Genomic DNA, 22,329 nt, shown 5'->3' with positions numbered 1-22,329 from the left:
TCTCCCCCTCCTATGGGAGGGGTGACAGGAAGGGACACTTACCCGAAGAGGAACAGGAAGAGGAGGGTTGGAGGGAGGCTTGGTCGCACTGAAAGGCTCTCAGGGGCAGGCTGTTGTTGCCCGGGCAGCTGAGCACCCACGAGCCTGAAAGGCCCGAGGAGCAAGATAAAACAGCTGTGTGAGGAGCTGGGGCAGCTGGACTGCAGACCTCATTCCCTGACCCAGCCTAGATACCGACTGAGAGCCCCAGGGCCACCGGCCTCAGGGATTCTGACAGGCAGGAAAGTGGAAAACCTTTGCGTTAGGACTTGAAGTGAAGATCGGTTCTTTAAATTCACAAATATTTATTACGGGTTTTGTATGCACTAGACTAGACTGTAAGCCAGTCACAGGCAAGAGGGAGGAGCAAGAAGACACAGCCTGTCTAGCCGACAGTGCAGTGGAGGAAACAGCCATTCGCTAAACAAACACACACTCACAAACCTGCCCCTCTGTCTCCCCCAGGACCAAGGCTGTGGGCCCACAGCTGAAAATACTGAATTTCCCAGGGCCCAGAAAATGCGGATCTAAAAAATTATGAGGAGCTGCATTTCAAAGTCATAACCTGAAAGGAGAAAAGCACCCTCTTGTGGCCCTCAGGGTGGTGGCACCTGAAAGCACCTCCCCGCTCTAAGAGGTAAGGGTTGCCTGGAGCCAGCTGGGGGGGGGGGGCACCCCACAGCAGCCATGAGTGTCAGCGGGGCCCGTTTTACTTCCATCAGGAATCTCTCTTTCCGGTGGTGCCCTGGCCTCTCTGTGAGGAGACAGGTCCCCTTGTGTCGACTGCTGGACACCTGGGCTCTTCGGTGTGGAGTCAGGTGACACATTGAACAGCCAAAGCATTGATCCCATCCATTCCCAGTCTCCCCACGAGCCCAACACACCACAGGGCCCGGGCCAGGGAGGGCGTCCGTAAGTATGCAGCGAACAAACACATGAACTTCACCGTCCCATCCGGCCTGGCTCTGCCAGCCCCATGGGATCTTGGGAAGACGGGACAAATAATCAGAGTGGTTGGGTCCCCGAAGGCTCTGAAAATAAATGACTTCTTAAAATGCAAAATACAGTCTAGGTCCCTCCTAAGAGTTTCTGTGAAAAAGATAATATTCACAAGGGAATACACGGTGTGCTTGGAGCCCAGCCTGGTATGGCTTAATCTGCCGTGGAACAACATGTAAATTTATGATCATAAATTATATTATTTAAATGGAATGATAAAAATAAGCGTTGCTCACTCATACTGCACTTGTGTGAGTGCTGACACTTCTTGAAAAAGACGAAGGTCTGATTTGTACTAGGCCACAAACACCGGTGTGAACCACGGGAGCCCAGGGGCTGCTGGTCTTGAGTACGTAGGTCGGGGGCCTGGTCAGACAGCAGCGCGGGCCACTCGGCATTGCCAGCACATCTCCACTGAAGAAGCCACGAGGAAATCGGCTCCGCAGGGACCTGGGTTATGAGGTGGCGCTGATAAGACCACTCGACACCATCTCTCAGAGGTTGCTGGGAAAGAAGGCCTGAACAAGGAGGAGGAGAAAGGAGTACATTAGAGGTACCATGGAACAATTAGAAGGGCAGAGAGAGAGAGAGAGAGAGAGAGAGAGAAGCAGAGAATGAAAAAAAAAATCCTAGTAACTATTCACTACAGTCCTTAATCCACAGAATCCAAAGGTCAACACACCCATCAGTCTACAGCCTCTGAAGGAGGGAATCGATTGGAAGACAGGTTGATTATGCCTCTAACTCAGACGCTTGTGAAATACTCCACTGACTTAAGAAATACCAGAGACTGAGAAGTCCGTCCGTCCAAAGATTTAATCCATCTGAGCTGAAAAGACCATAGCATGGGTTAGGAGAGGGGGCAGGCTCCTCAGGCTGTCACTGCAACCCAGTGTCCCCCCCAGGTTCTCCCTTTGGCACTGAGCCTCCCCCCCTCTGCCCACCACCTCTGCCTGAGCTCAAGACATCAGCTTGACCACCTGCGCCTGTGGGACATTTGCAATGGACCCAACACTGACTAGAGAAACAGCATTAGCTGCCTCCACATAACAAGTCACACCAAACCCTCATGAGTTTAGATGACTTTGGAACCTCATCTCGGAGGTTTGCTGCACACAGAAATCCCACATTATTCCCAACCACCATCCTCGTAAACAAGGCAGGAGGAGTGGCTCAAGGTATTTATTAGCCTTGGAGTCAGAGATTCAGGGGTTTGAACTCTGGGTTTATCACTTAGTAGCTGAATAAACTTGAGTAAGTTGGCCTCTCTGAGCTGTCATTTCTTCAGGATTAAATGTAGATGATAATAGTGTCTACCTCGCAGGATTATGGTAAGAACCAAATGATATGACGCATATAAATCTCTTAGCAAATGCATGGAAAATCGTAAGCTTTCGATAATTTTTTTGGAATGTTTTATCTGAGCCCAAAGACAGCAGTTGACTTCCCTTGGGCGACACAGAAGCAACCCAGCACCACTTGCCTTTCATTATCATGAGTAGGTTTCAGTGACTACTTGTATCACATATCATTTATGCCTTCATCCAGTCTATTAGTAAGTGTGCTAAAACTTAAAAAGAACCTTGACTCATCTCTCCTAAATGTGTCAACCTCGTTGGAGAAATAGTTATTATTAATCATCATTCTCTATTCAGAACTATTCAGTTAGGCTCATATCCAAATGTCAAGTGTTCAGACCTGTAAATGTTGAGGTTGTTTTGTCAGTAAAACTTCATGAGTTTCCTCATAAAATGTTTCAATTAACTCCATTTTGCTAGGTCTGATCTTAATCGTTAAAACAGCAAGTAATCTTAGCCAGTAGTGTTTTGGTTTTCTCTTTCATCAAAGTTAAGAGATGAAGGAGTTTCCACTTTCTTCATATCCTACCCAATATTTGGCAGGGTAGAAAGCCTAAGTAGATGTTTAATATCTGTCCAATCAGGTATACCTGTGGTATCACTAAACACACTTATGATAACCTGTAGTTCAGGAAAAGGAACCAAACTGAGTCTATGTCTCAGACTAAAGTCTAGGATGATATAAAATTATAAGAAAAAATTAAAGTTGTCTCAATCAAAGCAATTGTGACATCTTCAGACTACACAGAGTGAACTGGCCTCTTTGAGTTCCCGGACACACCCTTCTCACCAGCCTGGATAGTGAGCAAAGAACCTTTGTACCTATCCTTCTCAAAGTCTTCCAAAAAACAGAACAGGAAGCAATACTTTCTAACACATTTTATGCGGCCAACATAACCCTCATACCAAAACCAGGCAAGGTTAACACAAAAAAGACTATTACAGACCAATATATCTAATGAATACAGATGGAAAAATCCTAAACAAAACACTAGCAAATTGAACACAACAATACATTACAAAAATAACACATCACAATCAAGTGGGATTCATTTCAGAAGCACAAGGATGGTTCAACGTACAGAAACCAATCAACGTAATATACCACATCAACAAAACAAAGAACAAAACTCATATGATCCTATCAATAGACACAGAAAAGGCATTTGATAAGATACAACATACATTTATGTTTAAAACATTCAATAAAATGGGTATAGAAGGAAAGTACCTCAACATCTCGTATTTTTGTCTCCATAAGACGCACTTGACCATAAGACACACCTAAGGTTTTAAGGAAGAAAATAAGGAAAAACATATTCTGAACCAAATGGTGTATTAAAATATTTAATAAAATACCGTATTTTTTACTCCATAAGATGCATGGGCATTTTTCCCTCCACTTTTGGGGGGGAGTACATCCTGTGGAGCAAAACATATGGTTTAAAAGGCCATATATGACAAACTATCAGCCAATATTAAACTAGATGGTGAAAAACTGAGAGCTTTTCTTCTAAAATGAGGAACAAGACAAGGATGCCCGCTTTCTCCACTCTTATTCAACATAGTACTGGAAGTCCTCAGCAGAGCAATCAAGCAAGAAAAAGAAATAAAAGGCATCCACATTAGAAAAGAGGAAGTAGAGGTATAGCTTTTTGTAGATGACATGATCCTGTATACAGAAAATCACAAAGACTTTACTGAAAAACTATTAGAAACAAATACAGTAAAGTCGCAGGATACAAAATCAATATACAAAAGTCTACTGCTTTCCTATATGCCAACAATGAAACTTCAGAAAATGAATTGAAAAAAAATTCCTTTTACAATTGCAACAACAACAATAAATACCTAGGAATAAACTTAACAAAGGATGTGAAGGACCTACATACTAAAAACTATAAAACATTATTAAAAGAAATTGAAAAAGACACAATGAAATGGAAAAATATTCCATGTTCATGGATCAAAAGAATCAACAAAAAATGGCCATATTAACCTAAGCAATATACAAATTTAATGCAATCCTCTTAAAACCCCAATGTCATTTTTTAAAGAAATAGAACAAAAAATCACCAGACTGTATGGAATCATAAAAGATCCTGAATAGCCAAAGCAATCTGGAGGGGGGAAAAAATGGACCCTAATGTAGGACATTACCTGAATCAAATTATACTACAGAGCCACAATAATAAAAACAGCATGGTATTGGCAAACAACAGACATACAGACCAATGGAACAGAATTAAGAGCCTAGAAATAAAACCACATATGTATGGACAAATAATCTTTGACAAAGGAGCCAAAAACACACAATGTAGAAAAGAAAGCCTCTTCAATAAATGGTGCTGGGAAAATTGGAAAGCCACATGCAAAAAGATGAAATGACTACAGTTTGTCCCCATACAGAAAAATTAATTCACAATGGATCAAATATCTGGATCAAGACCTAAATATAAAACCTGAAACAGCCTGACCAGGCAGTGGTGCAGTGGAAAGAGCGTCAAACTGGGATGCGGAGGACCCAGGTTTGAAACCCCAAGGTTGCCAGCTTGAGCGTGGGCTCATCTGGTTTGAGCAAGGCTTACTAGCTCAAGCCCAAGGTCGCTGACTTGAGCTAGGCGTCACTCGGTCTGCTGTAGCCCCCCCCCCCCCCCCCGGTCAAGGCACATATGAGAAAGCAATCAATGAGCAACTAAGGTGTTTCAATGAAGAATTGATGCTTCTCATCTCTCTCCCTTTCTGTCTGTCTGTCTCTACCTGTTTTTCTCTCTGTCCCTCTGTGTCTCTGTCACAAAAAATAAAAATAAAAAAAATTCTGAAACAATAAGTTACATAGCAGAAAACATAGGTACTAAACTTATGGACTTTGGCCATAGACAGCATTTTATGAATTTGACCCCAAAAACAAGGGAAGTAAAGGCAAAAATAAATAAATGGGACTATATCAAACTAAAAAGCTTCTTCACAGCATAAACAAACAAACAAACAAAAAAACCTGACAACAAAACAATAAGACGGACAACCAAATGGGAGATGATATTTACAAACAAGAACTCCAATAAGGAGTTAATATCCAAAATATATAAATATATAAAGAACTCACAAAGCTCAGCAACAAATAAGCAAACAATCCAATTGAAAAACGGGGAAAGGACCTGAACAGACACTTCTCCCCAGAAGACACACAAATGGCCAAGAGATATATAAAAAGATGCTCATCTTCACTAGTTTCACTACAATGAGATACCATCTCATACCTGTTAGATTGGCTGTTATCAACAGGACAGGTAATAACAAATGTTGGAGAGGCTGTGGAGGAAAAGGAACCCTCATTCATGTCTGTTGGGAACATAAACTCATACAGCCATTATGGAAGAAAGTATTGTAGTTCCTAAAAACATTAAGAATAGAACTACCATATGACCCAGCAATCCCTCTACTGGGTATCTACCCAAAGAACTTGAAAACATTGGTACACAAAGACATATGCAGCCCCATGTTCATCACAGCATTATTCATGGTGGCCAAGACATGGAAACAACCAAAGTGTCCCTCAATAGAGGACTGGATAAAGAAGTTGTACATTTATTCAATGGAATACTACTTAGCCATAAGAAATGATGATGTTGCCATTCACAACAACAGGGATGAACCTTAAGAATATTATACTACATAAAATAAGTAAATCAGAGAAAGCTCAGAACTATATGATTTCACACATAGGTGGAATATAAAACTGAGACTCACAGACACAAATAAAAGTGAAGTGGTTACCAGGGGGAGAGGAGTGGGGCAGGGGAGTAAAGAGGGACAAATATAGGTGAAAGAAAATGATCTGACTTTGGGTGATGGGCACACAACACAATCAACAGTTCACATGCTATAGAGATGTTCACCTGAAACCTATAAACTCTTATTGATCAATGTCACCCAATTAAAGTTAATTTCTAAATAAAAAAATAGAAAAGAAAGAGTGATAAAAACTATATCATAAATTCCATCAGCCTATGGGTACACATGAGATGTCACTGACCATAGTTTGCTCTCCTTTCACTCAAAGAATTTGAAGAGAAAAGGACCCAACAACACCAGCCTTTCCCCGACTTTCTAGTTAAATGTAAGGCTGGTGGCCGTGGCCAGGCAGATTCACACTGGATTCAAGCAGATGGTACAGAAACTGTGAAGCTGAAAAATGGTGGGCCATTCCCTTTATTAGAGTCCCGCAATGGCTGACCAGCAAGCAGTCAGGGGAAACCCCTTCTCTCTCTCCCTCTGAGCCGATAAGCAAACAGGCCAGGAGGGGAAACACCCTTTTCCAGGGCAAACAATAGCAAAAAACGGCCCCTCCCAATGGTGGCAGGCAATCTGCAATCTACAATCTGCTGCCCTGAGAACAAGCACCTGCAGCCATACACAGACTGTACACACGTGGTGCTACCCCCTACACATGCACCAATCAGGCAAAGTGCAAGTGAGCAAGCCTCACACACTAGTTTGCTCAACACATGGTAGCCATCAGGTGCATGACTGTGGACAGTCCTTCTATGTCCTTTACTCTGCCTACCCTTAACACTACACTTAAATTCACAGAATACAGCCCCTTGCCAGCCTATGGGCACCCTAATTCATTGCTTACGATTCCGTGCCTAATGTTCACAAACCTGTAATCCCATCCAATGCCTGAATGGTAGCCTATTCCCTTCAGAGCTCACTTGACCACAGCCTACAAGTGGTCCTCACAGTGCAGGAGAGGATGCACAGTTCTGGGTATCCTCACTTACAGTCCACTCATCTGCTTAGCGACATGATCCAAAGTCAGACTACCTAGGAGGGAGTTCTAGCTCTAACACTTGTGAACTTGAGTAAATTACAGAACCTGTCTGAGCCTCAGTTGCCTTATCAACCCATAAAATAGGGATAACACTGTTATCCCAACAGCTTATTATAAGGCGTGAACAAGACAGCCTGTGTAAGCTGGCACACAGTAAACACTGAGTAAAGGCTCATCAGTTAGACCCTGAGAGGGGGTCACTGGAGAAGTAGTTAATGACTGGCTGCCGTAGCCAGCAGGCAAACTCTGCAAGTAAATCCTTGCTTTGCCAGGCATTGTTTTGGGTCATTCACATAATTGATTACTCACAATAACCACTGAGGTAAAATATCTGTTCTCACTGTTTTTGTAGGCTTGTGGGCGTCATTTATCCAAAGTAAATTTCTCTACAGGAAGGAATAGCCAGTAGAAGTCCAAAGTCCCTGTTTCCTCCCAGAAGTCATGGCGCCTCTCACGCTCCAGAAAACTAGAGACCTTTCCACTAGCACCGACCTTACACTGAAATCAACAACACACTCCTAGGTTTGATCTGCTGTCCAGAAAGCTGCCTGACTCCTGCTAGTTTCAGCTCCATCCACAGCTCATAAGGAAGCACACAGCCATCCACACAAATGCTGGATTATCACCTTTGAAGTGTTATTTATTTTGAAGTGGACAAGGATGTGTCTTTTCACAAGTAACCACGTGACCCCGGGGCACCGATGAGCTCCCACCAGGAGCCCAGTGGTTGGTTCATCTCCCACACTTTGAACCCTGGGCTTTTCCAAGCGTCACCACAGGGGAAGGCTCCTAATCAATTATTCTGTCCTGAGACACCAGCTTCCTGAAGTGGGGTCAGGGGCTCCTCATTCAGAAGACAGAGGGGAGTGTCTAGGATGAGGTCTGAGCTCTTCTCTCAGTCTCTGGGACTCTCTCTCACCCGGGCTGGGAACGTGGGAAATTTGGGTCCACTTCTCGAGGCTCTGCCTACTCTCAGCTCTATGCTCAATCACCACCTTCCTCTGTGCCACCTGTGAGTCCTCGCCCATCAGGTAGTGCCATCTCGGACAACTTCCAGAGGCTAACCCCTGGTGGACTGTCCCTAAAACTTTACATGCCTCTCCAGAGGAAGGCACGTTGGAACACTGTGCTGAGAGATTGCTTTAGAATCTTCTAACATCTGTACTGTGTTAAGGGCAAGGTATACAGTTTAGAATTTGTCACGCAATAGATGAATACATTTGAAGTAGAAGTATCTGCGCCCCCCCCCCCTTTATTTTCTTCTCAAAAATTGTTTGCCTGGCCTATGGTGGTACAGTGGCTAGATCGTCAATCTGGAATGTTGAGATCGCTGGTTTGAAACCCTGGGCTTGCCCAGTCAAGGCACATATGACAAGCAGGCAACTAACAACTAAAGTGAAGCAACCATGAATTGATACTTCTTTCCTTCCCCCACCATCTCCTCTCTCTGTAAAATCAATATATTTAAAAATCTTTAAAAAAGTAACAACATTATGCTAAGTGAAAAAAGCTAGATGCAAAAGACCTACATATTAAAAAGAATTATTACTTACAATGATGCATTGACATTTGTACAATTATTAGAATTCAGTAAAAGCCAAATAAAGACAATATGTTCCCTGGAGTTCCCTTGCTGGTGTATGTTCCTCTATTATTTTTTTAAAACCATTTTTTAAATATCTATCTCTCCTACTAGTCAGTAAATGCCTTAAAACCATTTGTTTTTATATCTGTCTCCCCTACTAGTCAGTAAATGCCCTAAGGGATGGGACTTAGTTTTGTTCATCTTTGTAGCTTCAGCAAAATTCCCAGTTCCTGAAATATAGTAGGTGATCAACAAATGCTGGCATGGATGACAATGAATGAATGGATGGACAATGGATGAATGGATGGATGGATGGATGGACAATGAATGAATGGAGGACAATGGATGAATGAATGGGCGATGGATGGATGGATGGATGGATGGATGGATGGTGGATGGATGGTGGATGGATGGATGAATGGACAGTGAATGAATGAATGGATGATGGATGAATGAATGGCGATGGATGGATGGATGGATGGATGGATGGATGGATGGATGGATGGACGATGTATGTATATGTATGTATGTATGGATGGATGGATGTATGGATGGATGGTGGATGGATGGATGGATGGTGGATGGATGGTGTATGGATGGATGTATAGATGGATGTATGGATGGATGGTGAATGGATAATGGATCAATGGATGAACAGATAGATGAAATTCTCACAGATTTTGTATGGAAGTTGGTGTTTGAGGAAATCTAGCCTGAATGTCTCTCTTTCAGGTGTCATCTTTTCACTGAACTACAAGTGTAGGATTATAAAGATGACAACAGTTTCTCCCAACTCCTTTCCCCCTCTGTGGTTCTCCTAGCCACTCAAAGGACACAAAAAGAGACCCAGGTTCTCCATCCAAACATTTTCTTTTCAGACAAGCAAATTTCTTCAAAAGAATATGCTTAGTCAGCTTCAAGTTCAGGCACTTTTTAAATGCCATCTCATTTCCCTCATGGAGACTCCAACCTTGCAGACCATTGAACCCTGATGTTAACAATGGTAAAAATAGCTGACATTTATTGAGAGGCACTCCATGTCAGACCCTCTGTTATGGCTTCTTTTTTTTTCACTTTTCTTTTTTTTAGCAAAAGAAGTGGGAGACAGGGACAGACTGACAGGAAGAAAGAGATGAAAAGCAACTTAGTTGTTCATTGACTGCTTTCTCATATATGCCTTGACTGGGGTGTGGGCTCCAGCTAAGCCAGTGACCCCATGCTCAAGCCAGCAACCTTGGGCTTCAAGCCAAGGTCATGCCTATGATCCCACACTCAACCCAGTGATCCTGCGCTCAAGCTGGTGAGCCTGCTCTTAAACCAAAAGAGCCCACGCTCAAACCAGCGACCTCGGGGTTTCGAATCTGGGTCCTCAGCATCGCGGGCCAATGCTCTATCCCCTGCACCACTGCCTGGTCAGGCCCTATGTTATGGCTTAATATATATTGTCTCATTTAATCCTCACGGTGGCCCTATGAGGCTCAGAGAGATTAAGCAGCCTGACCAAGGCGGCACAGCTATTAAGTGACTGAGCCAGGATCTGAGCTCGACCTAAGTTCAGAGCTCTACTTGTTTAATCTCTCTGATAAAATCACCCACATTTTTCTTATGTAGCTATTTTGAAGGTTTTATTTTTAATGACCAACTGCTTTCATTCTATCATGGATATAAAATATTTCAAATATGTTGATTCAAATGACTCACCAGGACATATTTGGCAAATAATTTTACTCCTAAATTAGTCCCATGACAAGGGATAGGGTTGTGTTAGGAAGAGTCTTTGAGACGAGAGCTCAGGTGTGAAATGGGACAGGCAAGCTCATGAGAACCCTGAATGTGGCTGGGCTCGCTGCCCTGGTCAGCAGATGCCCCTCCGAGGGTGCAGTCAGGCTGCAGCAGATCCTGCACTCAGTGTCAGATAACACGTCCTGATTAAAATTTTAAAAGGAAGAAAAGGAAAGTGCAGCCTGTGTACTGCCTGCTTGAAGATGACAACATGCTCAAGAGGCCGATGTTTTCTCTTCCTGACTGTTGAAACGTATTGTGTCACTTGTACCCACTGAGGAATCAAGTTTGGGAAGGGACTTCCTCTTTACAAATTCCTGCTCGCTGGCATTATTAACATCTGGGGAGATTCTTGTTGCCTCTAACCTAACTATGCATGCTATTCTCAACCACAGATTGTGTCATCACCAGCTCAGTGCAAAGACTAAAATAAAGCAATCCTAGGAAAATTCTAGTGGCGAGCTCTTCAAAGAGGGCTATGACCTTCAAGAGGCTCACAGAAGGGCTTGCTCAAAGTCCAGGCATTCTCTGCTCCTCACATGCACAACCAGACTCCCAGCTCAGTCTATATTTGCAACCTCAAATTCCTTACTCAACCCCATCTGCTTGGCAAAAGACTTTCCCCAATGGCACGTGCCACAGCTTATAGAAAGAACTCCATCCAATTAGAAACACAGCTTTGAAACTGATTGTGAATAAATTCTGCCAGGTGTTCACATGTCATGAATGCCAGTCATGTTTGGTTATTTATAACACGGAGTCGGGTCAATGGAACACGGACTCTTGCAGGCTACTTCTCTGGTCTCAACGTTGCATCTTAACTCACATCACAGATGAACACATTTAAAACATATCACCTTTAGCTCAGATGTTCAAGAGGGAGAGAAAGAAAGAGGAATAGAAAATGTATTGAAGCCTACAAAGGCCATGCCTAGTGCTAGAAGCTTCACTTAGGTTACTTCTTAATTCCCACCACAATCCTACGAAGGAGGTATTACTGTCCCCATCTCACAGATAAGGAAACATAACCTCTGAAGGATTGAATATCCTGCTCGAGTAAGTGGGAAAGCCAGGGTTGGAACCAGGACTTTGGGAATCCAAATTCCATGTTGGTTTTCACAACCAGATCAAACTTTTCTCCACACTGCCAAGTTCAGGATCAGAAGCGTAACAACCGTGTAAAAGACACAGATTCCACAGCCGGGAATCCTGGGTGGGTTAAGCGGCTCCCTCACTTCCTAGGTGTTCAGCTTCCTCAAGTTATTGAAACTCTTTAAACCCCAGTTTCTTCATCTTTAAAAAAAAAAAAAAAAAAAAGAACATTATAAGGCTTCCTCATAAATTTTAAATATTTGACAATAATTATGACTCGGGCCATTTTCTTTTCCACAAAGTCTCTTCGCCTGTTAAGCAGAATAATAATAACCAAGCCAATATGTATGGAATACTTACTACAGGCCAGGCACTATTCTGAGGGTTTTATGTTAATTATCTCATTTAATTTTAGTAATAATCCAATAAAATAATGGTAATCACTTCTTGAGCACTCACTATATTTAAAAATCTGTTCCAAACCCTGTACTCATAATAACTGTTAAGTAACTGAGGCTGATATAATTGTACCAATTTTACAAATAAGAAAACAGAAGCTGAGAGAGGATGAGTACATCTCCTATGGCCACACAGCTAGGAAAAGTTGAAGCTGTGTTAAGAACTCAGACTTAGGAATTCAGTCTGTCTTCACCTTGACTTTCATGTTCCTGGGCTTGGCCTGGGCCATAAAAGAAATGTCTGATGCAGGACCTGTGCTTAAAGAGCTCCCAAATATATTGAAGCTGTGAGAGCTACACATTTAACAAATGGAGATGCTATAATATTCTGTAGCCAAATATCCAAAACATACAGAAAGCACAGTAGGGGCCTTGGCTCCCCGAGACTCACAGGACTGGGGTCGGGCAGGAGGTGAGGTCGGAGAAGCATCCCAGGACCAGGCACGTGGCCGGCGTGGAGATGCAAGTGGGTGTTGTGCTTGGGGAAGCATGACGAGACTGACCCTGACCATACGAACAAGGAGCTTCATGTTGGGACACAAATATATAAAATGAGACAGGAAGGAAGGACCAATGACAGAGAAGACCCTGGACAACAGTCTACAAAATGGGCCATCATTTACAAGAGAGAAGAGAAAGTATTAGATTAGTCAGGAGGAGAGTTACCGGGCAAGATCGCGGGGAGACCGGAAGAGGTAGGCAGGAGGTCCCAGCGGCACCCCAGCATCCAGGGGTGACGGAAGTGAGAGCAGCAGGAAACAGGAGGAAGGGCCCAATCAGAGACACTGCGAGGACAGCATCAATGGGCCTAGTGATGGACTGATGCAGGGGATGGTTAGAGAACCGGTGAGGGACGCCAGGATCACTGCAGGGCTCTGGCAACATCATATCCCCACGGCGGGCTCCGCTGATGACCAACTGACATATCGTAGATGCCGAGAACACGTTTGTCAAGATAGTTGAGTGCATCACCTCGCTTCCAGTCCAGGACCTTCGTCCCAAACACGAGGAAAGAGATCCTGAAGGCTATGTGCATTCACCAAAATTACGTAAATGTCAGTGGCAGGACATAAACAACATCCTCCAATCCAGATCAGTATTCCAGAATTTTTTCTGCTGTAACTTGTTTTCAGTATGGAAAAATCTTAGGGGCCTACAGCATTGACGCTATTGATAACAGAAATTGAGATTTGGGGAGAGATTTCGGATTCTTGGGTAATATTAATTTGGTTTTGGACATGTGGACACTGAGGTGATGACAGAACTTCTCATTAGAAGTGTCCTATAAGAGGTTTCAATCAGGGATGAGAGTAAAAGTGAGAATGAATGACTAGAGACAGATAGATTTGAGAGTCATCAACAGACAACTATTGTTTGAAGGCAGGAGAAACATATTTTTTTAATATCATAAATAAGAAATGGTTTTGGTTTCCCATTACTTTAATGAAATATTTTTTTAATCTATTGAAGAATAGTTTAACAAGCAGAGCACTCCACAGTAATCAGAACGTTAATGTCATTAAAATCCCCTTCATTGGCTCTTGATGGGCATGCACACCGGACCATTCAGGCAGGGACTACTATCTCAAGGCACCATGTCTGTCTCTGCGGGTCCCATTAATATCTTCCTTCTGTACTTTAGTTTTTTTTTGTTTTTTTTTATATAATTTTATTTTTTTAATGGGGTGACATCAATAAATCAGGATACATATATTCAAAGATAACAAGTCCAGGTTATCTTGTCATTCAATTATGTTGCATACCCACCACCCAAAGTCAGATTGTCCTCTGTCACCTTCTATCTTGTTTTCTTTGTGCCCCTCCCCACCCCCTATCCCTCTCCCATTCCCCCCTCCCCCCCGTAACCACCACACTCTTATAAATGTCTCTTAGTTTCACTATTATGTCCCACCTACGTATGGAATAATACAGTTCCTGTTTTTTTCTGATTTACTTATTTCGCTTCGTATCATGTTATCAAGATCCCACCATTTTGCTGTAAATGTTCCGATGTCATCATTTCTTATGGCTGAGTAGTATTCCATAGTGTATATGTGCCACATCTTCTTTATCCAGTCGTCTATTGATGGGCTTTTTGGTTGTTTCCATGTCCTGGCCACTGTGAACAATGCTGCAATAAACATGGGGCTGCATGTGTCTTTACGTATCAATGTTTCTGAGTTTTTGGGATATATACCCAGTAGAGGGATTGCTGGGTCATAAGGTAGTTCTATTTTCAGTTTTTTGAGGAACCACCATACTTTCTTCCATAATGGTTGTACTACTTTACATTCCCACCAACAGTGTATGAGGGTTCCTTTTTCTCCACAGCCTCTCCAACATTTGCTGTTACCTGACTTGCTAATAACAGCTAATCGAACAGGTGTGAGGTGGTATCTCATTGCCGTTTTGATTTGCATTTCTCTAATAGCTAAAGAAGATGAGCATCTTCTCATATATCTGTTGGCCATTTGTATTTCTTCCTGGGAGAAGTGTCTATTCATATCCTCTTCCCATTTTTTTATTGGATTGTTTGTTTGTTTGTTGTTGAGTTTTATGAGTTCTTTGTATATTTTGGATATTAGGCCCTTATCTGAGCTGTCGTTTGAAAAAATCATTTCCCATTTAGTTGGGTTTCTGTTTATTTTGTTATCAGTTTCTCTTGCTGAGCAAAAACTTCTTAGTCTGATGTAGTCCCATTCATTAATTTTTGCCTTCACTTCTCTTGCCATTGGAGTCAAATTCATAAAATGCTCTTTAAAACCCAGGTCCCTGAGTTGAGTACCTATGTCTTCTTCTATGTACTTAATTGTTTCAGGTCTTATATTTAGATCTTTGATCCATTTTGAGTTAATTTTTGTACAGGGGGAGAGACTGTAGTCCAGTTTCATTCTTTTGCATGTGGCTTTCCAGTTTTCCCAGCACCATTTATTGAAGAGGCTTTCTTTTCTCCATTGTGTGTTGTTGGCCCCTTTATCAAAAATTATTTGACTATATATATGTGGTTTTATTTCTGGACTTTCTATTCTGTTCCATTGGTCTGAGTGTCTATTTTTCTGCCAATACCATGCTGTTTTGATTGTCGTGGCCCTATAATAGAGTTTGAAGTCAGGTATTGAAATGCCCCCAGCTTCATTCTTTTTCTTTAGGATTGCTTTGGCTATTCGGGGTTTTTTATAGTTCCATATAAATCTGATGATTTTTTGCTCTATTTCTTTAAAAAATGTCATTGGAAGTTTGATGGGAATTGCATTAAATTTGTATATTGCTTTGGGTAATATAGCCATCTTGATTATATTTATTCTTCCTAGCCAAGAACAAGGTATATTCTTCCATCTCATTATATCTTTTTTGATTTCCCTTAACAATGGTTTATAGTTTTCATTATATAAGTCCTTTACATTCTTTGTTATGTTTATTCCTAAGTATTTTATTTTTTTTGTTGCAATCGTGAAGGGGATTATTCTTTTGAGTTCCTTCTCAGTTGTTTCATTGTTGGCATATAGAAAGGCTATTGACTTCTGTATGTTAATTTTGTATCCTGCGACCTTACTGTATTGGCTTATTGTTTCTAGTAGTCTTTTTGTGGATTCTTTGGGGTTTTCGATGTATAGTATCATATCATCTGCAAAAAGTGATACCTTTACTTCCTCTTTTCCGATATGGATGCCTTTTATTTCTTTGTCTTGTCTGATTGCTCTGGCTAGAACCTCTAGTACCACATTAAATAAGAGTGGAGAGAGTGGACAACCCTGTCTTGTTCCTGATTTAAGGGGGAAAGCCTTCAGTTTAGTGCCATTTAATATGATGTTAGCTGATGGTTTATCATATATGGCCTTTATCATGTTGAGATATTTTCCTTCTATACCCATTTTGTTGAGAGTCTTAAACATAAAATTGTGTTGTATTTTATCGAAAGCCTTTTCTGCGTCTATTGATAAGATCATGTGGTTTTTGTTCTTTGTTTTGTTGATATGGTGTATTACATTAACCGTTTTACGTATGTTGAACCATCCTTGAGATTCTGGGATGAATCCCACTTGATCATGATGTATTATTTTTTTAATATGTTGTTGTATTCGATTTGCTAGTATTTTGTTTAGTATTTTAGCATCTGTATTCATTAGAGATATTGGTCTGTAGTTTTCTTTTTTTGTGCCATCCTTGCCTGGTTTTGGTATGAGGGTTATGTTGGCTTCGTAAAATGTGTTTGGAAGTATTGCTTCTTCTTCAATTTTTTGGAAGACTTTGAGTAGAATAGGAACCAAGTCTTCTTTGAATGTTTGATAAAATTCGCTTGTATAGCCGTCAGGGCCTGGACTTTTATTTTTGGGGAGGTTTTTAATGGTTTTTTCTATTTCTTCTCTACTGATAGGTCTGTTTAGGCTTTCTGCTTCTTCTTGACTCAGTCTAGGAAGGTTGTATTGTTATAGGAATTTATCCATTTCTTCTAGGTTGTTGAATTTAGTGGCATAAAGTTTTTCATAGTATTCTACAATAATTCTTTGTATATCTACGGTGTCCGTGGTGATTTCTCCTCTTTCATTTTGGATTTTGTTTATATGAGTTCTTTCTCTTTTTTCCTTGGTAAGTCTTGCCAAGGGTTTGTCAATTTTGTTGATCTTTTCAAAGAACCAGCTCCTTGTTCTATTAATTTTTTCTATAGTTTTTCTGTTCTCTAATTCATTTATTTCTGCTCTGATTTTTATTATCTCCTTTCTTCGGCTGGTTTTGGGTTGTCTTTGTTCTTCTTTTTCTAGTTCCTTAAGGTGGGAAGTTAAGTGGTTCACTTGGGCTCTCTCTTGTTTGTTCATATATGCCTGAAGTGATATGAACTTCCCTCTTATCACTGCTTTTGCTGCATCCCATAGATTCTGATATGTCGTATTGTCATTTTCATTAGTCTGTATATATCTTTTGATCTCTGCACTTATTTCTTCTTTGACCCATTCATTTTTTAAAAGTATGTTGTTTAGTTTCCACATTTTTGTGGGATTTTTTTCCTCTTTTTTGCAGTTGAATTCTAGTTTCAAGGCTTTATGATCAGAAAATATGCTTGGTACAACTTCAATTTTTCTGAATTTGCTGATGTTGTTTTTGTGGCCCAACATATGGTCAATTCTTGAGAATGATCCATGTACACTGGAGAAAAATGTATACTCAGTCACTTTGGGATGAAATGTCCTGTAGATGTCTATCATATCCAGGTGCTCTAGTGTTTTGTTTAAGGCCACTATGTCTTTGTTGATTCTCTGTTTGGATGACCGATCTAGAGCCGTCAGCGGTGTATTGAGGTCTCCAAGTATGATTGTATTTTTGTCAGTTTTTGTTTTAAGATCAATAAGTAGCTGTCTTATATATTTTGGTGCTCCTTGGTTTGGTGCATATATATTAAGAATTGTTATGTCTTCTTGATTCAGTGTCCCCTTAGCCATTATGAAATGGCCATTTTTGTCTCTGAGTACTTTTCCTGTCTTGTAGTCAGCATTATCCGATATGAGTATTGCTACACCTGCTTTTTTTTGGATGTTATTTGCTTGGAGTATTGTTTTCCAGCCTTTCACTTTGAATTTGTTTTTATCCTTGTTACTTAGATGAGTTTCCTGTAGGCAGCATACAGTTGGATTTTCTTTTTTAATCCATTCTGCTACTCTGTGCCTTTTTATTGGTGAGTTTAATCCGTTTACATTTAGTGTAATTATTGATACTTGTGAGTTCCCTATTGCCATTTTATATCTTGCTTTCTGTTAGTTTTGTGTCTTGTTTGATCCTTCTCTTTCGTTTTTCTATCTTTTGTTTTTATTTGGTTGTATTCCATACATCTTTCCACTGTTGCTATCTTTTTTATCTCATGTGCTTCTGTGGTGGTTTTTTCAATGGTGGTTACCTTTGAATAATGAAAAGGGTCCCTACCCTGTTCATTGTAGCGAACTATTTTGTGAGTACTTTTGCACTCCATCGTCCTTTGCTACTGTTAATCTCCATCTTCTCCCCCTCTTTCATTTTGTTGTTGTCACAGTTTAAATTTGGTTTTATTGTGTTCTTCTTGGAGCTTTTACTTGTGGCTCTGTTTTTTTTTGTTCTTTGTATCTGATTGGAGAACCCCCTTTAGTAATTTCTGGAGTGGGGGTTTTCTGATGGTAAATTCCCTCATCTTTTCTGTATCTGTGAATGTTTTTATTTCTCCTTCATATTTGAAGGATAGCTTTGATGGGTATAGTATTCGTGGCTGAAAGTTCCTCTCTTTCAGGACTTTAAATATTGGGGTCCACTCTCTTCTAGCTTGTAGAGTTTCTGCTGAGAAATCTGATGATAATCTTATAGGCCTTCCTTTATATGTTGTATTCTTCTTTTCCCTGGCTGCCTTGAGAATTTTTTCTTTGCTGTTGGTTTGTGTCAATTTCATTATGATATGCCTTGGAGTAGGTTTGTTGGGGTTAAGAAAACTTGGAGTTCTGTTTGCTTCTTGAACTTGAGGCTTTAGTTCTTTCCACAGGCTTGGGAAGTTCTCATCTATTATTTGTTTGAGTATGTTCTCCATTCCATTTTCTCTCTCTTCTCCCTCTGGTATACCTATTATTCTTATGTTATTCTTTTTGATGGAGTCAGATAATTCTTGTAGGGCTATCTCATTTTTTTTAATTTTTGAGTCTCTTTCTTCTTCTCTCTGTTGTGCCTCAAGTTGCTTGTCTTCTATTTCACTAATCCTCTCTTCTATCTGACCTGTTCTATTAGCTAAGCTTGTTACTTCATTTTTCAGCTCGTGAATTGAGTTTTTCATCTCTGTTTGATTTGTTTTTATAGTTTCAATTTCCTTGGACATATATTCTTTGTGTTCATTGAGTTGTTTTCTGAGCTCCCTAAATTGCCTTTCTGTGTTTTCTTGTATATCTCGGAGGATTTTTAGGATTTCTATCTTGAATTCTCTGTCATTTAGCTCCAAGGTTTCCAATATATTAAATTTTTTCTCCATAGATTTTTCCTCATCTAGCTGTGTTACCTCTCTTTCTTTTGTATCCATGATATTCGATTTTCTCTTCCTTAATGGCATCTGAGGGTGGTTTTGTTGATAGTATTAATGAGATTTAATAAAGAATAAAAAGTTTAAAAAAATAAAAAAAAAATCGAAAAGAGTTTTTTTTTTAAAAAAAATTAATAATGAAATAAAGAAAAATAAAATAAAATAAAAATTTAAAAAAAAAAAAAAGGAAATTATTCCCCCCCTCCTTTTTTCCTCTCCTCCCCTCTCCCCTCTTTCTTGATAAAATCTTGTGGTGGACTGTGAATTATAACAAACAATGCCTGTGATGGAGGGCCTGAATTGGGGAAAAGTAATAAAGGGGCAAAAAAAAAAAAAAAAGAAAGAAAAAAGAAAAAAAAGAGCGTATGGACCCACGAAAAGCAAATAAGGAAAAAATTTGGGTCAAGAATAAAATGATTTGCTTTTAGGTGTTGGTTGTCTAAGAGTTATGATGAGAGGATTAAGAGGAAAACGGAAAAATGGGGGGACAAATTAAAAAATTACTATTGTATTTAGTGGAACAAGAACTAGATAATATGGAGAGCCAGGGATGGGAGCACTGCTAGTGAGTTAAAAAGGTGAAGAAAACCCCCCCAAAATGCCACAAACATAAGTTTGAGTCCCAGATAAGATAATTTGTTTGTTATTGAGGTTTGAATGAGAGGAGATGTAAAGGAGAAAGGAAGAAACTAATATAGAGGGAGAAAAGAAAGAGAGAGAGAGAAAAAAAAAGAGGGAACCACTAAAAGAAGAAAAAAGAAAGGAGAGAGAGAGAGAGAGTTAAGGGTTTTGGAGTGCAACCCTCATAGAGAGAAAGGAAGAGAAGAGAAAAGATAATGGGAGATGTAACACTTATGGGTAGTGTAGTTCAAGGAGAGGAGAGAGTAAGACCGGTAGAGAGTTAATCGGCCAAATTGGAGGAGGAAAAAAAAAGTATCAAGAATGAAGATAAGAGAAACAAACGAACAAATATAATAAAATGGGATAGGTTATAAAGTCTGCAGATTATTCTTGATTTTGAGAGGTTATCTTCTTGCTTTTTCTTTTCTCTCCCTCTTCCTGGTCGGTGACTCTGTACCCCGGGTTTTGCCCCTTTGCCACGCTCAGGTGGAGGTTTGCAGTTGATAAGTCTCTATGGCAATGTCATGTATTGTGCTTTAGTCTCGTTGGCAGTCGAGGCTATTAGCATTTATAGGCTCCAACAGTGAGAGAGTCCGTGTTTCTGGAGCCTTTCTCCTAGTCTTTCCTTCCTCAATTAGTAGCCTGATAATCCAGCTATGGGGTTGCTGCTGCCTCTGCCTGGATAGTAAGAGGCTCAAAGAGCTGGCAACTCCCCACTCTATTTCCACTCAGCACAGGACTCTGGGTAAGGCTTAGTCAGTCAGAGCTGCTAGCATAATCAGGCGGGCTTTCCGGCCATTCAAAGACCTCTGGCTCTGCCACTCTGTCCGGTAACACAAGCGGGCGCCCACTTCTGGGGCGCTTGGAGGAAACTCTCACTCACTGGCTGCGCGCGCAGACCAGGATATCCGGCCAGCAGTCTCACGCTCTGAGTGAAACCCCCAACCGCAGGGAAAAGTTGCAGCGTTGGAATTGAGTCTCGCTCCGTCCCCGTGCGCGGCTTTTGCAAGGCGCTGGGGCGGCCCGAGATTCCGCTTTGGCCCACACAAAGGCCCCTGACTCTGCCCCTCTGTGCGATAACACGGGCGCGCACTGCCGAGGCACTCGGAGGAATCGCTTACTCCTTATCTGCGCGCGCAAACCAGGATATGAGGCCGGCCACGTTTCCTTCTGAGTGAAACACCCTCCAGTACGGAAAATCTCCACCGTTGGAATTAGTTCTCACTCCCTCCCGTGCGTGGCTTTCCCAGGGCGCTGGGGCTGCCCAGAGACTCTGCCCTCGGCCCACAGAAAGGCCTCTGACCCTGCCTCTCCGTGGGGCAACACGGGCACCCACTTCCGGGGCTTAGGAAGAAATCTCTCGCCCACTAACTGCGCACCAACCAGGAGACCGGGTAAAATGTCCGCGCCGCTTGTCTTTCTTTGTTTGGGTTTGGCGCGAGTGTTAGCTTGAATTGCCCGGGTTGCCACAGGATCAGATTTTCCTTGGCTTGGATCTCCGTGCCACAGCCTGGTTCGGCTGTTTGTGTCGCGGCCTGGATGTATTCACCCCCTTTGCCCGCCTCAGTTTCTATATTCACAGTTACCAGAGAAAGCCGCCCTGTTTAGGTTAGTGAGGAAGGCGGAGCATTTCTTACTCCCTATTTCCTTCGGGGTTTGGTTATATATTTAGCCAATTTTTCACTCAATCATACCTTTGGGTGTATTGCGAAGCATCTGGAAGCTCCAAGTATAGGTTTTTCTGTTTCTGGTTGAAGATCTTGTTGAGTTTTGGGGGATATTTATCGGTATCGCTTCCTACCCCGCCATTACTCTGACGTCATCTCCTGTACTTTAGTTTGATCTTGCCAACTATTATTTCCAGAGGTAGAGCGGAACATATGAGACCTTTTTCTGAGAAGTGTGGAATGTTCCTATGCCATACATGAAGCAGAGGCCTTGGATGTTTTTGCTGCCTCATCCTTCGTGAGTCAACCCCACATAGTGCCTTGCTGGAGAACTTTCTTCACCTAACCCTAACCTGCCACCCTCGTGCGTGCCGGATGTAATGACTGTTCCTTCGTGACCTCATGACTCCACCCACACTGCAGTAATAGTTGACGCCATGTTGTTCTGCAAGTGCTCCACTGTCGATCTCATCAGCTAATCAATGTGTGTCAATAGAAGCAAGCCTTTTATCTTCTACATTTTCATGACATCAGTGCCGACACAGGGCAGAAATTCAATGCATTTTGGTTGAAATCTTCTACCATCTGAGCATCTGAAGAGGCAGGACAATCCAGGTGGATCGTAAGTCATAGAAAGAAGAAAACATGCCGACACAGACTCATTCAAGCAAGAGGGTCATATGTTTTCCCAACCATAGAAACCCATATACGCAGAAGGAGCTAGGGAGGGAAATGAGGACAGAGTGTGTGGAGGGAGGAACTGATCTTATGGCAGCAGGAGAGGAGAGGCTGGGCGGAAGAGAGACACAGTTGGGTAGAGAGCAGAGGCTGGGTGGGAGAGAGAAAGTTGAGTAAAGAGCTGAGGCTGGGTGG

The 22,329-nt window shown here is 41.5% G+C and overlaps 1 long non-coding RNA gene across 1 annotated transcript in view; it reads right to left on the bottom strand.

The window, feature by feature from the left end:
- Positions 1-1,339: 1,339 nt before the first annotated feature.
- Positions 1,340-22,329, bottom strand: part of LOC136405637 (uncharacterized) — a 68,967-nt gene continuing 47,977 nt past the window's right edge. Inside the window, exon 3 of the long non-coding RNA XR_010751549.1 lies at positions 1,340-1,556. This is a non-coding gene — a long non-coding RNA (uncharacterized lncRNA). The remainder of the gene's footprint in view (positions 1,557-22,329) is intronic.

This window comes from Saccopteryx leptura, chromosome 1 (assembly GCF_036850995.1).
Source record: "Saccopteryx leptura isolate mSacLep1 chromosome 1, mSacLep1_pri_phased_curated, whole genome shotgun sequence".
NCBI lineage: Eukaryota > Metazoa > Chordata > Mammalia > Chiroptera > Emballonuridae > Saccopteryx > Saccopteryx leptura.
Note: the sequence above shows the minus strand (reverse complement) of the source record. Positions and strands in the feature narration are given on the sequence as shown.